At 45.8% G+C, this 15,378-nt stretch overlaps 1 protein-coding gene across 7 annotated transcripts in view; it reads right to left on the reverse strand.

Annotated features, from left to right (window-relative positions):
* Window positions 1-15,378, reverse strand: part of RIPOR2 (RHO family interacting cell polarization regulator 2) — a 247,534-nt gene that overhangs the window by 98,322 nt on the left and 133,834 nt on the right. The window contains exon 1 of one of the 7 annotated variants that reach the window (XM_033216403.1): window positions 8,464-8,816. The exons of the other annotated variants lie outside the window; for them this stretch is intronic. The gene's annotated coding sequence lies outside the window, so the exon portion shown is untranslated. Of the gene's footprint in view, window positions 1-8,463; window positions 8,817-15,378 lie in introns of those variants that run through there. 7 annotated transcript variants of the gene reach the window in all.

The following is a 15,378-nucleotide window of genomic DNA, read 5'->3' on the forward strand; positions in this document are numbered from 1 at the left end:
TTTTAGTAGAGCCGGAGTTTTACCATGTTGGCCAGGCTGGTCTCGAACTCCTGACCTCAGGCAATCCACTTGCCTCAGCATATCAAAGTGCAGGGATTACAGGAGCAAGTCACCATGGCTGGCACTTTTTCTTACTGGCACTCTTTTCTTCTCTTTTTCTCCGTCTCCTAAGTGGGCCCCCAATTTGAGAACACTTCCTGAAGTATGGTTTGTACTACCTATACTTGCTACATTGAGACAGCTCTGCTTTGAAAAGAAGTTATTTGGATTCCTGTTTGTTCACATGCTAGATTAGCCAGTTTGAAACTAAACTCCTTCTCCATGGTACCAACTCCATTTTCCCAAATCCTCCCCCGACAAGCCAACGAAAATGTGCAACAGTTTGCTTCTAATATACAATTTAAGAATGGATTTCTTAGACCAATATTCTGCAGGAGGAGAAGGTGAGCTCTAGATTTGGCTGTTCTGTGACTGCTACTATCATGTTATGTACCTCACAGGGAAGAAATTTGATAGGAATAACACAAGACTGTGGTCATATTTGACCTTTTTCTGTGTCTGGCCGTATAAACCAATCTAGTTATTTATTGCTGTGTGACAAATCATTCCAAAATGTAGTGGCCTGAAACAACAGCAGTGAGTCAGGAATTGGGAAGGCCTCTGCCAGACAGTTCTGGCTCAGGGTCTCTCCTCAGTCAGATGGTGGCTGGACACGAACGGCAGGGTTTGGAGGAGCTGGGGGCTGGCCAGGCATCTTCCTCTTTCTCATCTTCTCAGTTCTCTCTATGTGATAATAGAGAGGTAGCTTGGGCTTCCTCCTAGCATGGTAGTCTCAGGATAGTCAGACTGCTTGCATGGCAGCTGATAACTTCAAGAGTTAGTATTCCAGCCAGTAAGGTAGAAGTTGAATGTTCTTTTATGATCTAGCCTTAGAAATCACATTCTCTATTGACTGAGAAAGCCACAGTTTTGAGGGGAGAGAAAATAAACCCCCATCTCTCAATGTATCAGACTCACTTTATTGAAAGATCATGTGGGGTGGGAGTTATTACTGAGGGCATCTTTGGGAAAATATAATCTGCCAATCTGCCATATGGACGGGCTGTAAGTAGTTAAAGGTTAAATTGCAGAAAGTCAATATTTATCCCTGATATGGATACTTACATAAGATCTCTCCTTAATCTCCAGATAGCAACTTTTTTGTTTTTTTTTTTTTAACTTATTTATTTATTTTTAAATTTTTATGGGTACACAGTAGGTGTGTATATTTAGGGGATACATGAGATATTTTGATACAGGCACACAATAAATAATAATTACATCAAGGTTAATTGGGGTATCCTCCAGAGAGTAACTTCTAATGTGGTAAAACAGGCAACTATTCTGATGCCTCTCCCCTACCTCCCCTTTGTATCTTAACGACTTAACACTTGTTAAACTTCCTAAAAATCTCAGGCATCCACTTGTGTTCTGCCACATGCTACTGTCCCTCAGAGAAGGATCGTGCCATGGACATACACCTGCAGCTCCCCGAGTTCCTCATGACTTTCAGTGGCAGCTGCACCGGATACAGTGATTGGCACTCAGCATCGTCCCAACCCCTTTTTGCGGCCTTCCTTACTGGAGCTGGGAAGCTGAAAACTGCACTGCCCAGAATCCCCTGCAACTAGGATTCCATGTGTGAGTTGGGGTCTCTGTCAAATGCACTTGCACAAGATTGAAGGTAGAAGCGAGGGCAAGGCTTGTGTATATGAGTTTCAGATGGCTGCTGTAACAAATTGCCACAATTTTACTGGCTTAAAGTGAAAATGACACATATTTACAGTTCTGGAGGACAGAAGTCTAAAATGGGTCTCACTGGACTAAAATCAAGGTGTTGGCAGGTCTGTGTTCCCTTACGGCGGTTCGAGGAGAAAATCTGTTTCCCTGCCCTTTCTAGCTTCTAGAGGTCACCTGCATTCCTTTCCTTGTGGCTCCTTCCTCTATCTTCAAAGTCAGCAATGTTCCATCTCCCTGATCTTTCTTCCATAGTCACATTCCCTCTGACACAGCAGGGGAAGGTTCTCTGCTTTTAAGGACAAATAGAATTAGGTTGGGCCCAACTGGGTAATCCAGGATACTGTCAAGTCCTTGACTTAATTACATCTACGAAGTCCCTTTTGCTATGTAGGGTGACATAGTCACAGGTTCCAGGCATTAGGACATGGACATCTTTGGGGGTTGGATGTGCATTATTTTGCCTACCATAGCGGACTTCTTCTTCTATTGTCACTGCTGGCAGCCACCTTCATGGAGTATCTGCTTTTTCTGTAGTGGCTTCCTGGCTGGCTTTTTCCTGACCATGCTAGTGGTAGCCTCATTCTGGAGTCAGTAGCTTCTCAAATCAGTGCATAGCTTCTTTTGTTTTTGGAGATGGAGTCTCAATTTGTTGCCCAGGCTGGAGCGCAGTGGTGTGATCTCTGCTCACTGCAACCTCTGCCTCCCAGGTTCAAATGATTCTCCTACTTCAGCCTCCCGAGTAGCTGGGATTACAGGCGTATACCACTGTGCCCAGTTAATTTTTGTATTTTTAGTAGAGATGAGGCTTCACCATGTTAGCCAGGCTGGTCTCAAACCCCTGACTTCCAATGATCCACCCGCCTCGGCCTCCCCAAGTGCTGGGATTACAGTGTAAGCCACCGTGCCCAGCCAGTGCACAGCTTCTTGAGTATAAGTTAGACAGTGGCTCCAGTAGCCTTGTTTTACAATATACTTTTCTTAGGTGTTCCAAAAAGCTCAACCTAGAGTGTGTTTCCTTATCCTTCAACTTAGAGAGTGTTTAGTTGGCCTTCCTGGCCCAACCATCCTGTAACCCATTTTATTTTAGATCCTTTCTGCTGAGTAGATTCTGTTCTCTGCAACTGAGCCCTGATGAATGTTGGATCACCTGTGGGTGTCCATCACCTCAGCTTCATCTCTCTTTTTTTGTAAGCTCCACTTATTTCTCAGGATGAAGCATCACTGAGAAAACTCTAGGTTAGATGAGAACTTGGGAGGATTCAGATCAAAATGGTTAAAATGCTGCCAATAACCTTATAAACTAAAAGTAGGGCACTGCAATTCAAGGGTTACAGCTGGTAGTTATCTTGGAATCTTCACATAGGATAGGTTAACCTTGAACCTCTGCATATCAGCAGGGCACCTAGTGTGAGTATACATTAATTGGAAGGTAGACTGTCACAGCTAAGGCCAAGGCCAAGTCATTCCAGGACTTCATATGTAGCAAAAAGTAGAGAAACCAAATGTCATACTGGGATTGACCTCTTGGGAGTTGCACTAGCTCCAGGAGCTCCCGGAAACTGTCACTTTGAATTTATTTCTCCTAGTAGGAGGAGGAAAATCACGGGTGCTTTCAGTGTTTCTCTGCCTTGCTTTTGTATTTCTCAGGTACTCTCCCCATTTTCCTGCCCTTGCCTTCCTTCCAAGAGCTCACCTGGAAGCCAAGGTCAGAAGGAGACAAGCTTGAAGAGAATAGAGTCATTGTTTCTTCATTTAACATCCAAAACAATTTGTTTGAGAAGGAAGAGATCACTTCCAGGGGTAGAGGTAAAGGCCAATAACATTAAACCCAAAAGTTAAGAGGCAAATACAAGAAAGAATTAAAAGACACTGTTGTTTTCCTGTACATAAAGTTGGTTTTCGGTACGGTCGTTGGCCAACCTTGTTCTAGTATCATCATTAATAGTAGCCTTGTTTCACAACTGTTCTTATCTGACCTTCCTTGCGACACATGCCTTTTGACTGTCCCTAACTTTCCTACCTTCAGTCTTGATCTTAAATCTAGGTTCACAGGCAGTTAGTTAATAGTTGATACCTACCATTGGGTAGGCAGCATGCAAGTCCCAAGGATAGAGGAACAAACAAAACAGACCCTCTGTGCCTTCAGGGAGCTCACAGTCTTCCCAGTCTTTTTGTCTGGTAAATATTCCCTTTTCCTTTCCGTTTACTTGTAATCTTAGAATAGGCACATGAATGAAATCTTCATTGACTACTCCAACCACAGCCTTCTTCCTCTGACCTCTCATAGTCCTTTCCTCTAGGGTGACTATGTGATTGCAACACTTCTGAGTGAAAGGTGGTGCTATTAATAATTATGCTGCAACAACAGGTGTCTATGGGGCAAACCAGGACATCCAGTCACCCACAGCACACTATCCAACTCAACTGTGCTCCTCCTACTTCTCCACCAGACTGTGCTCCCTAGAAGGTATAATCAATATCTTACACTTTTTCTTTTTCTTCAGAGCTTCACTCTGTCACCTAGGCTGCAGTACAGTGGCATTATCTCTGCTCACTGCAGCCTCGACTTTCCAGGCTCAAGTGATCCTCCCACCTCAGCTTCCAGAGTAGCTGAGACTACAAGCATGCGCCACCATGTCTGGCTAATTTTCCCTTCCCTCCCCTCCCTTCCCCTCCCTTTCTCTTCCCTTCCCTTTCTGAGATGGGTTTTCACCATGTTACTCAGGCTGGTCTCAAACTCCTGGATTCAAGTGATCGTCCCACCTTAGCCTCTTAAAATGCTGGGATTACAGGTGTGCGCCACCGCACCCGGCCAATATATTATACTTTTATGTTGAATGAAATGTCTAACTTTGTCCAGACCTTAGAATAATTGCCCAGTAAACATATGCTTAAATTGAAACAAAAGTGGGATTCTCCTAAATTATATAACATTACAGACTTGAACTTAAAATCCACCTCAGAATTAAAAATGATTGCAAATCAGTTTTAGAATGCTAAACGGTGTAAAAAATACTTCCTTTGAGACTCCTCTCTCCTTGGTGTGGTAGAGAACTCATTTTGATCTAATGGAACACAACATAGAAATATTGCACCTCATTTGCTTTCACTGTTGAAAAAAAATCTAATTTCCTTTTTAATTAATGTAATGAACTTGTGAAAACATTCATCCCCTCCACACAGCACTCATCAGTTCATGTAAACAATGCACAATAAAATAAATTGGAGCAGCTTCTTTTCTTCACAGTGTTCCGGGTTTCCTTTGAGGGAATTAAATCCAGCACAGGGCCATGTGTAAATGATCTTTTTTCTAGATAGCCTGCTGCACTCAGGAAAACATTGATTATTTTTAGGGAATGTTTCCAACCTAAGTGAGATGAGTTTACTGTGACCAAAAAGCAAAACAAAACAAGACAAAAACCTGGACCATGAACCTACAGAAGAAGTTGGTGGCTGCAGAGAGGAGACACAGAAGAGGGAAGAGGACCTGTGAGGGTTTCATGCTTAATTCTCTGGAGATACATGATGCACTGAGTGATTTTGTTCAATTGAATCAACCTGAAGGCTTCCATATGCATAACAGTGAGGTTCTCATTTTCAGGGGAAAAATGTCGTTTCAAGAAACTGCCTGTAAGTAAATGAAATGAAGAAACGAAGCTAAAAGAAGGGCTCCTTCCAGATGAAAAGGCATATACTCATGGTCATTCTCCTTTTCTGAATAGATCTTTCTAATAATCACATTGCAGGGTGTTTACATGACAACTGCTTTATGACACCATTCTACACCTAGGTTTGCCTTTGGGGAGCCAATTATGAGCGACTGGGCTATCTGTACCTCCTCTCCCCACCCCCACCCCAATTCCCTTGCTCCATTGTCTGTTTTCAGCTGGTATTCTTTTCTGGTTGAATGGCCACAAACACAAGCTGTCTATCTCTCCCAGCTCATGGAGCTCAGCTTGGCAGATGAAAATAACCCTGGTAAAGGAGCTCTTCACAAACACGAGGCCCTGCTCACAGGACAACCGATGCAGGAAGCCCAAGTAGAAAGTCAAATCTGCCATTGCCCTGAGGAGCACCCATTGTGTAAATAAAAGGGACTTTCACTTCTATCACACTTCCTCCCAAGAAAAGCAAGGAACTGTTTTCAGACTTCTGACTTCTTTTCAGAATGAAAACAGATAATCTATTGAATGCAATAAATGATTAAATAAAACTCTGGTTTGCAAACCCTTCAACCCAAGGGACTGTTGTATGTACAATTCAGCTATTTAATATAAAATCTGAAATCTGTGCTACTCACCCTGCACAGTTGCCTTTGTCTATATTTTAGTCTCTTGACAGAGGGGTGAACCAATAATCTGTGAATTAATACAAAATGTAAGAGAGAAGTGTCTTGGTAATACTTAGAAGTGGGCATGTGGTTGATATAACAGTTGGGCTGTGGGGTTTTATCATAATAGGGGTGTTTCCACTTTAGTGACCTCAGATTTAGGGAAGGACACTTGGCAGTCATTAGCAGGGCCCCAGGTCAATGGGTATCAATACTAAAGAGCAGAATTTTTATGCGAGTTTAGCTAACAAGACCCACAGATATAAATATCTTCCTCCACCCACCCCCAGCCTCCTTGGCTTCTCCAGGTCAACCTTGGGTGGGTCCCTTGTCTGCTGGAAATAACTTCTTTGCAGTTAACAAAAGGAAGGAGAGCCATTTCTGGAATTGTGTTTGGGTAATCAGAATTCTATGCAAGTCCCTAGTGCATGCTTTTGGTTTTCCTTCTCTCTAGCTTGGTATTTCTTTATATTTATACTGAGGATAAAATATTCAAAGAGAAATCTCACATCAGAGTGTCAGAGGAAGAGGGAAGCAACAGCAACTGGGGGGTCCTTTGGAAAAGCAACATATGCAGTATGTTTTTACTAAACAGATTCTCCAGTGTTCAAGTTTTCAGATGTTTGGATGCAGTAAATTTTTGGACAGGCAGATGCATTACCTTCCTGGGGAAAAGACACAATTTGACACTATTGTAACTGAAGGGGAAGCTGAGCACAGAAAGCTAATCCTGAGTGCTGGGAGATGGAGGCTTCAGATAGGGGAGTTCCTCAAGCCCCTGTTACCCTAAATTGGCACATCCCTGCAGTTTGTTCCTACAGAAGGATAACTACTGATGCTTCTTAATTAACCACTGGAGAATAGCCTTGATGGTGCTGGGTCTCAGAGAGTTCACGGCTGACATCCCCTGCTTGTGACAGCAGCTAAAATACAATTTGATGAAGGTAGACGGTGTGAGTGGGCAAGTTCAGAGGCTGGTCCAAAATGGCTGGAGGAGCAAGGGGAAGAGGGGAATTGAGTGAGTGGGAATACCCGGGTAGGGGAGGGAAGGAGGTGGGTATACTCTTAGAGCAAGACAGACCCGATAGAAAACAAAAGGGAAGAAATGATTGTGTGTCAGGTAACAATCGGGCAGATGCTCACACTGGATGCCCCCAGTCCCATAGAGATGGCCAAGTACAATTTCTTCAGAATGGGGGCAGTAATTAGTCACAATCCTAGACCTTCTACCAAGTGTGTGGACATAAGAGGGTAAGAAGTGGGGAGCAGGGAAGAAACAGCTCCAACATTTATTTTAAGACAGTCACAACTGTTTTCCCAGATCAAAAGCTTGAACATTTTTCCTCAGTCACTCAAGCAACATGTAGGTATCTCCAAGACAAGGACCTAGGAGCCTACCAATCTCACTCTGCACCACCCCCATCCCAACAGAATTAGCCCGATTCTCCTGCTTTTCCACTTGCTCTCCAGGGAGCTGTCACTTCTCACAGCACCTCTGCCACCTTAGCACCTGATGACTTCTGCTTACCTAATTTCAAAATGCACCTACTCCCTTCGAACGTGAGGGGTCTCTATCTGCTGCCCACTGCCCTGTGAGAGGGAGCTAGAAGGTCATCGTCTCGGGCAAGAGAGCTGCACATGCTCCGCTTGGCCAGCCCCCTCCCACGCCACGGACAGCTGCTAGGGTGCTGCTGTCCTCAGGTGCATCCCCTCCCCCCATCTTTCCAGACACAGGTCGGCATCGAAGCAACACATTTTTTCCTTTCTTGCCCCTCTTCCCAATTCTCATCCTCCCATTCCACCTGGCCAATTTGGAATTCACACACGGTGAGGAAGGAGCTGGTTCATAGTCCAGCTCAATCGGGCAGCCCGGGGGCAAGTGAAGACCCTTGAGACTGCCATCCCAGCCCTGAGCTGGATTCCCCATAGACTCTGCGAATGCCGAAGTCGTTCCGTGCCAGGGTGCCACCCAGGACTCCCATCTGGGGGCGCTCGCACACACACCCCTCCCTGACTCCCAGGGCCCGGCGCTTCCTCGCCCCAGAAATGTCCCAACGCCGGGCAATGCTGTGGGCCCCTCTAACCTTGGCCCGTTCCTCCACTCTCCAGGGCATCCTTCAGTTCTGCTTGCAAAAAGTGCGCGTGCCCCTTTCGCTTAGCAACTTCCCGACCGTACCCTGCGGGCTTCAGATGCCCTAACCCACCAGGGTGGTGGAAGCCGAGGACGCTCCAGTTTCAACAGCTGCTTAGCATGCAACGCTCATTGAAGTCGAGGACACCCCTCCCCACACAGACCTCACCGGGTTGTAAGCAAAATCAGAAGCTAAAAAGGAGAAATGAAAAGGTGAACCTACCTAACGACGACGGCTGCTTGTCATGTCAGGGGCACACTCAGGGTTCTCTGGCATGGCATATAAAAGCCTCCGCACCAATGCAATGCCCGGAGCTGCCCGCACCTCCGGCTTTGCATACAGCCTGAGCTCGCTCACTTGGGTGAAGGGGACCCCGGGAGGCAGTCGGGTGGACGCGAGCTGTCCCCAGCGCCGGCTGCCCTGCCGCGTCCGCTCGCAGCAGCTGCGGCGCGCGGGCTGAAGTTGCGGGGCTGGCGGGCGCGAGGGTGGCGGAGCGCGGAGCGAGAGCGGCGGAGCGGGCTGAGGGGCGGGAGCCGTGAGGAGGGAGAGGCGCGGCGCGGGGGCCGGCGGCGTCACTCGTGCTCGGAGGGGAGGGCGGGTGGAGACAGCTGCTTGACAGCTACTTCAGCCCAACTCCAGGAGGCTGCGCTTCCGTGCCTGCTTCCAGCTGATCGCCGGCACGCCAGGCTTCTTTGCAAGAGCTGGCGCGGCAGCTTTGGAGTGATCCGTGGAATCGCGCCGGGGAGCGAGCCCGGTGGATCGAGGGCCCTGGAGGGAGAGGGCAGAGTAAAGGAGCCGAGGCAAGGAAAGGCCCTTTCAGCTAACGTTTTGGGATCTTTTATACAGGCTGGGCTGTGCACTGAAAAAAATGAGGCGGTAGTGTATGGGGTGGGGGCGGTGTGGGGGTGAGGTTGGTTGCCCACGGCAAGCGTTGTGCTGGAAAGCCCCGCTGGGGAGGGCTGCTTTGTAGGGCATTCTCTCTACAGGGGCTGCTTTGGACACAGCTCTCATAAAGATGGCAGAAGCAGAATTGTTTTTTATTTTGTTCTGGTGGATTTGAATTATAAAGGTTTCCTTTGGGGAAAGCATGGGTCTGCCTAATAGACAGCCATTCGCAAAAAAGGGCCTTTTGGAGTGGAAACTGTATGGAACTGGGAGTCGACAAAGGCTCAGGGACAAGGTCCTGACTCAGTCTCCATCCTTACACAGGGATTCCCTGCTATGCCTCAGTTTCCTCATCTGTTAAGTGATCATAATGAATAAATTGTGTATTTAGAATATGTTAACTAGAAAATAACACAAGATACACCCACTCCCTCCCACACTACTTGAGATTCAGTCACCCTGTGAAAGGATCAGTAAGAATCAGTGAGCTGAGACGTTAACCAAAAGACGTTAACATCCTAGGAGACGTGTCAACATGGGAAACACGCACAACCAGTCATGGTCTGGGCTCTGCATCCTTGGGCTGAAATACCAAGCAGCCAGAACCATCGCCTGATAAACTGTTTCATAATCCACCTAGGAATACAACAGAAAGGGCAAAGTCAACTTGATGCCCAGCAAGAATGCCCAAGAGCATGCCTTGGTCACCATGTCTCTGCCTTAGACCATGAAGAGTGGCCTGAGCAGTTCCTTGACAGCCTGAGCTCTCATTACAGCTTCTACCCTTCTTCCAACCTACAAAATAGTTTCTGACAGCACTTAGTCTCCTCATGTAGGCATTCCTTTGGAGGAGAAAATGTGTTGACCACACGGCATGTATATGTCAGGCAGCCTGGCGAGTTATTTTTCATATGTTTTTAATATTGGGATTCTGGTCAATACATGAATCTCTGGTGAGTTTCGTTGACTTGAGTCTGTACTTACACTGCTGAACACTACAGTTTATCAGCTATCTTATATTGTAGGCTCCAGAGCAGATATTTTACAAGCATTGTATCCTTTATTCCTGATTATAATCCTCCAGTGGGTGTTATCGTGCCCATTTTATAGATGGGGAAATCAAGATTCAAGAGACTTCACATGACTTGTCCAAGATGACACAGGTTAACCAACTTTAGATACACATGCGAAACCTGGGTTTGGACACCCACAAATATGGGCTGTAGTGATACTATCCTGTCCCGGATCCTCACCCTTCAGAGGACACAACTAAGCTGTGTCTGGACTCCTGAGCTGCAGAAACTGTGAGATCATAAACATGTGTTGCTTTAAACGACTGTGAGAAGGGGTTATGCAGCAAGAGATAATGAAAATATCTACACCACAGAAACAATCATCTTTAAAAATATGCACTGTATTGTGGTCACTGTGGTGCTTGAAACCCTGCATTGGTTCCCAATTTGGAGTACAGAGCAAAAGCCAAACTCCACACCAATGCTTACCAAGCCCCTGCCAGTCCCTCCAGCCTCACTCACGCCTCTCTCTTCTCTCTCCTCTCAGTTCCTTATACACTCCAGGCCACTTCTCAGAGAGGCCTTCCCTGACCACATCTTGAAGTACATCCTTCCCCCACCAGTTATTCTCTTTCTTAATGCTCTGTGTTTTTTTTTTTATAGCACCAACTGTAAATTGTAAAAACTTTATTTGCCTCTTTGCTTATTTCTTGTCTTACTAGACTGTGAGATCATAGGGCAGGGACCAACTCTGTCTGATATACGGTGTCCCCAGCACAGAGCAGGAGCTCCATAGCTACATACTGAATGAAAGATGGATCACCCAGTCATTCTGAAGTACCCCTTCACTCTTACATTGATCCTTTTATTTCCCTTGCTAAACTCACCCTGAAACTTATCTGCAACCACATAGCTTTTGCCCATTTCCAAATAGCCACATCTATTCATTAAGATCCAGTTTAAATACTTTAATCTATATCCATTTTTCCAAGATCCCTTGCCCCCACCCCCACCTTTTTTTCCCTTTCATTTCAGAGCTTTTATAGCACCTTAGTTTATTCTCCAGATGCCTAGCACCTTCCTCTGTGTAGAGGTGGATGGTTCCAAACATTTCTCTATTTACTGAAGTCTGGAGAAAGAGACATGGAAAGAAGTACAAATATGCAGTAGAAGTTTGGGCAGAACTGAGTGAAGCACTACTGCAGATAAGGACACTACTAATGGTCTCATAGGACGAATCTGGAGGGAGAAGGGCCTGACACCCACCCTGGAGAGAAGCCAAATGTATTTCCCCACCTTCCCACTCCCATCACCTTCCTGACTCAGGAATGGCGCTGTTGTAAGTGACATATAACATTTTATGAGAAGGAGGGGGAAGAGGATGAAAAGAGAGAAGAGGCAGACAATGTTAGGTACTTTACAGACATTATCCCACTGAAGCCTGTCATCTCTTTCCCATAGCTGCCTCCACTTGAAAGATAAGAACACTGATACTCTTGAGAAGATGAACAAGTAACTTCCTGATGATTACAAAGATGAAGCTAGTGTTGAAAGTCAGATGTGATTCCAAATCAAGTGCTCTTTTTACTATAGCACATTCCACTCCCACCCCCAACTTCCCCTATTGGGCTGAGGCGTATCTTGCTGAGGTTTGGGTATGACTGTGGGCATGACGTGTGTGTGTATGTGTGTGTGTGTGTGTGTACATATAGAGCAGAGATCAGAAAGGAGCATGGAGTGGCTCCCCAAGCTGCTGCCTTTAGAGATTCCATGAGGTTGCCCCACTCAGCACTGTGGATTTAGGGCTGAAGCTCTGAACAGGAATGAAGAGTGCACAGTAAGCTGTTTCTCACCTTGAGTGAGCTTCTTAGGAAGGGAGCAGAACGTGTGGAGTATGGAAGATGAAGGGCCAACGCAGGCCTGACTGACTGCATTAGATGGAAGTTCTGGGAATTGGGATCTGTTCTGGGTGACTTTGTAGACCCCACAGTTCCTCCCACAGAGTACCTCCAGAGAGCAGGTACATGTGCGACTGAGGGACCAGGCAGCACAGATCTAAACAACCATGACACACTGTGTATTAGATTGCCTGGTCCAAATCCCAGAGATTAAGGTCATATAACCAAATAAAAAGCCCACACCAAGTCTCCTAGAGCTTAGTCTAAAGGTCTTCACACCACCTCTCTAATCACTGCTCCTGCTGTGGTCACCAAAGTCTTCATTCTTGGGTAGTTAATTTCTGCTTGTGCCCATTCTCTCTCTTATAATGCTATTCACTTCCTTCTAGGTTCCTACTACCCCTTAGGCAGGATTCTTTATCCCCAAAACTTCACTGAGCAGAGCACTCAGATATCTTGGCTGGGTCCTTTTAACCTCACCCAGGGAAACAGCGAAGCCTAGAGCTTGACAGGCATTATGGGTGGGGATAGTATAGGAACCTCCCCACCCCCACCCATGAGACACTTGCATTGCTCTTTCAGGTCATTGAAAAGGAACAGTTCCTTCCAAAGAAGAAATCGTTTAATACAACTCAGGGTATTTTCCCCCCTATATATAAATTTTAATTGAAAACACCCGTAATGGCTGGGCATGGTGGCTCACGCCTATAATCCCAGCACTTTGGGAGGCTGAGGTTGGTGGATCACTTGAGGCCAGGAGTTCGAGACCAGCCTGGCCAAAATGGCGAAACCCTGTCTGTATTAAAAATGCAAAAAATTAGCTGGGTGTGGTGGCAGGTGCCTGTAATCCCAGCTACTCAGGAGGCTGAGGTGGGAGGATCACTTGAATCCAAGAGGCAGAGGTTGCAGTCAGCCAAGATCGCGTCACTGCACCTCCAGTCTGAGTAACAGAGCAAGACTTCGTGTCAAAACAAACAAGCAAACAAACACCCCTAAGAACTAATAATAGCTATTATTTCAAGAAATAATCGAGTGCCACCCAGGTGCCAGGCACTCTGTTAAGGGCCGGAGACAGAAGTAAGCCCAGTAGTCGTGAAACCTGCCTTGTAGAGTCTGGTGATGAGGACAGTTGTAAATAAGTGGGATGGTGTATTACGAAGGAGGCAGCACTCTGGGTGCTATGGGAACTGTGATAATGTTTTATACATAAAACAAGGTGTTTGAACTTCAGCAGCACTGAAAATGGCCTCTTTTAATAACTGAACTGTATCCCGTTCTCCTCTCATGAGCACTTTTTAAGCCAGTGTGTGGTTGAAGAACAGACTCAGTCAAACAAGCCTTATTGTTCTTACTGTCAGCAATCAATCCTAGTAAATACACAATTCATCAGAAGAAAGCAGAACAGCAGCCAAAATGCAACCAATTTAATTCGCTGACTTAGAGCTTCACATATTCACATAAGTCCTAAGTAATAAAGGACTTAGACCATGCCTGAAGAACCACTGTTGTTATGAAGTCGGTGCTCTAGGTCTAATCAGAAGGTCACTTAGAGATTTGGTTGTACCTACCAACCCTTTATCTATCTATCTATCTATCTATCTATCAATCATATTTTTTTTCTGCATTCCCGGCAGAAATAAAAAACCACATTTCTGTATCTACCTCTGTCTATTATTCTGGTGAATTTTGGCTTCTACTCTTGGACTAGCTGACTAGTCCTAGAGGGAAGTAAGCAGATACAACTGAGGTCTAATTTCTCTTTATAACTGTGATGCTTCGTATCCATATGAACAGCAGATCTAATAGCCTTGAAAGTCTTTTCTCTACTCCTATGACCTTTCTCTATAGGCACCTGGCCACCCAGATCCAAGGCCAAAATATGGCTTGGAATGCTGCCAGTTCTAAGATGTTTGAACTTCTTTCTAATAGTATATAATCTTTTGGTCTCCACATTGCTCACGTCTATTGAATTCTTCAGTTGACTCTGTGACCAGTCTTTCTCCCTCTCTTTGTACTTTTTTTTTTTTTTTTTTTTTTTGGAGACGGAGTCTCCCTCTGTCACCCAGGCTGGAGTGCAATGGTGCAATCTCAGCTCACTGCAACCTCCACCTCCTGTGTTCAAGTGATTCTCCTGCCTCACCCTCCCGAGCGAGTAGCTGGGATGACAGTCGCCCACCACCACTCCCAGCTAACTTTTGTATTTTTAGTAGAGATGGGGTTTCACCAGGTTGGCCAGGCTGGTCTCAAACTCCTGACCTCGTGATTCACCTGCCTCGGCCTCCCAAAGTGCTAGGATTACAGGCGTGAGCCACCGTGCCCCACCACCGTCTCTCTGTATTTTTGATTTTCCAGCTTATGAAGTGCATAAGAATCACGCTGGGAAGGAATTTAACATGCAGATTTTTAGGTCCCCTTCCTTTCCCCATGTCGTTTTAACAAGCACACTGATGGTTTTGGCACAGTCATCTCAGAATGCACTTTAGGAAACACTGGTCTGAACCAAGTCCAAATAGGCATCCAGCCCCCTTGGCGCTGCAGTGTGGTTCCAAAAGCCTTCCCAGCTGCATCCCCGCCACTCTGCCATGCAGGCTCTCAGCTCTGGCTCTTCTCACCCTGCATTCAGGGAACAGCCCTAGAAAAGGTCCTGGACTCAGAGTCGATGCCTGGGTTCTATTTTAGTGTTGCCAATAGAGAACTCAGGGGCCTTTATGGACCTACGTCCTCATCTATCAAATGAAGGGTTTGGACAACCTGATCGCCAAGCTTTCTTTGGCTCTAACATTTGACAATTCCTGATTCCACCTTTTTCCTCAGGCCATTCCTACTGCCTGGAAATTCTCTGCTGAGCCCTTGCCTCTCACTTTTTCTCCTACCTTTAATGTTTGGCTGTAAAAATCCTGCCTGGCCTATGAAGCCCTGTTCAAACGTTACCTCCTTCATGACACTTTCTTTGGCCATCTGTGCTCTACCTGAGTCCTCTTGTAATTCATCTGTCCCGAGTGCAGACTCAATCACACATCTTCCTTTTGTTGTAGCTACTTAATACACTTCTCCTCTTTGGTTTATAAGCTCTGCGATGTCAGGAACTATGTTTTGTGCTGCATATAGGATAGTAACCTCTATATTAATGAGTGTAGAGGATAGCCAATAAATATTGACTAAATGAGGAATGAGAGCATACACTGTCCCTGCTGGTTTCTGCCACCTCTTCCCCTGGAAAAAGAACATAACAAGCCTGCATTTATTAGCGTCTGAACTGTACCTACAGAAGCATATTTCAACCAGACAAGTGACAGCTGGGTCTTGCTCACTGCTTTCCTAACTGCTGAGAGAAAGACCCT

This window comes from Trachypithecus francoisi, unplaced genomic scaffold (genome assembly GCF_009764315.1).
Source record: "Trachypithecus francoisi isolate TF-2019V2 unplaced genomic scaffold, Tfra_2.0 Lachesis_group10, whole genome shotgun sequence".
Taxonomy (NCBI): Eukaryota; Metazoa; Chordata; class Mammalia; order Primates; family Cercopithecidae; genus Trachypithecus; species Trachypithecus francoisi.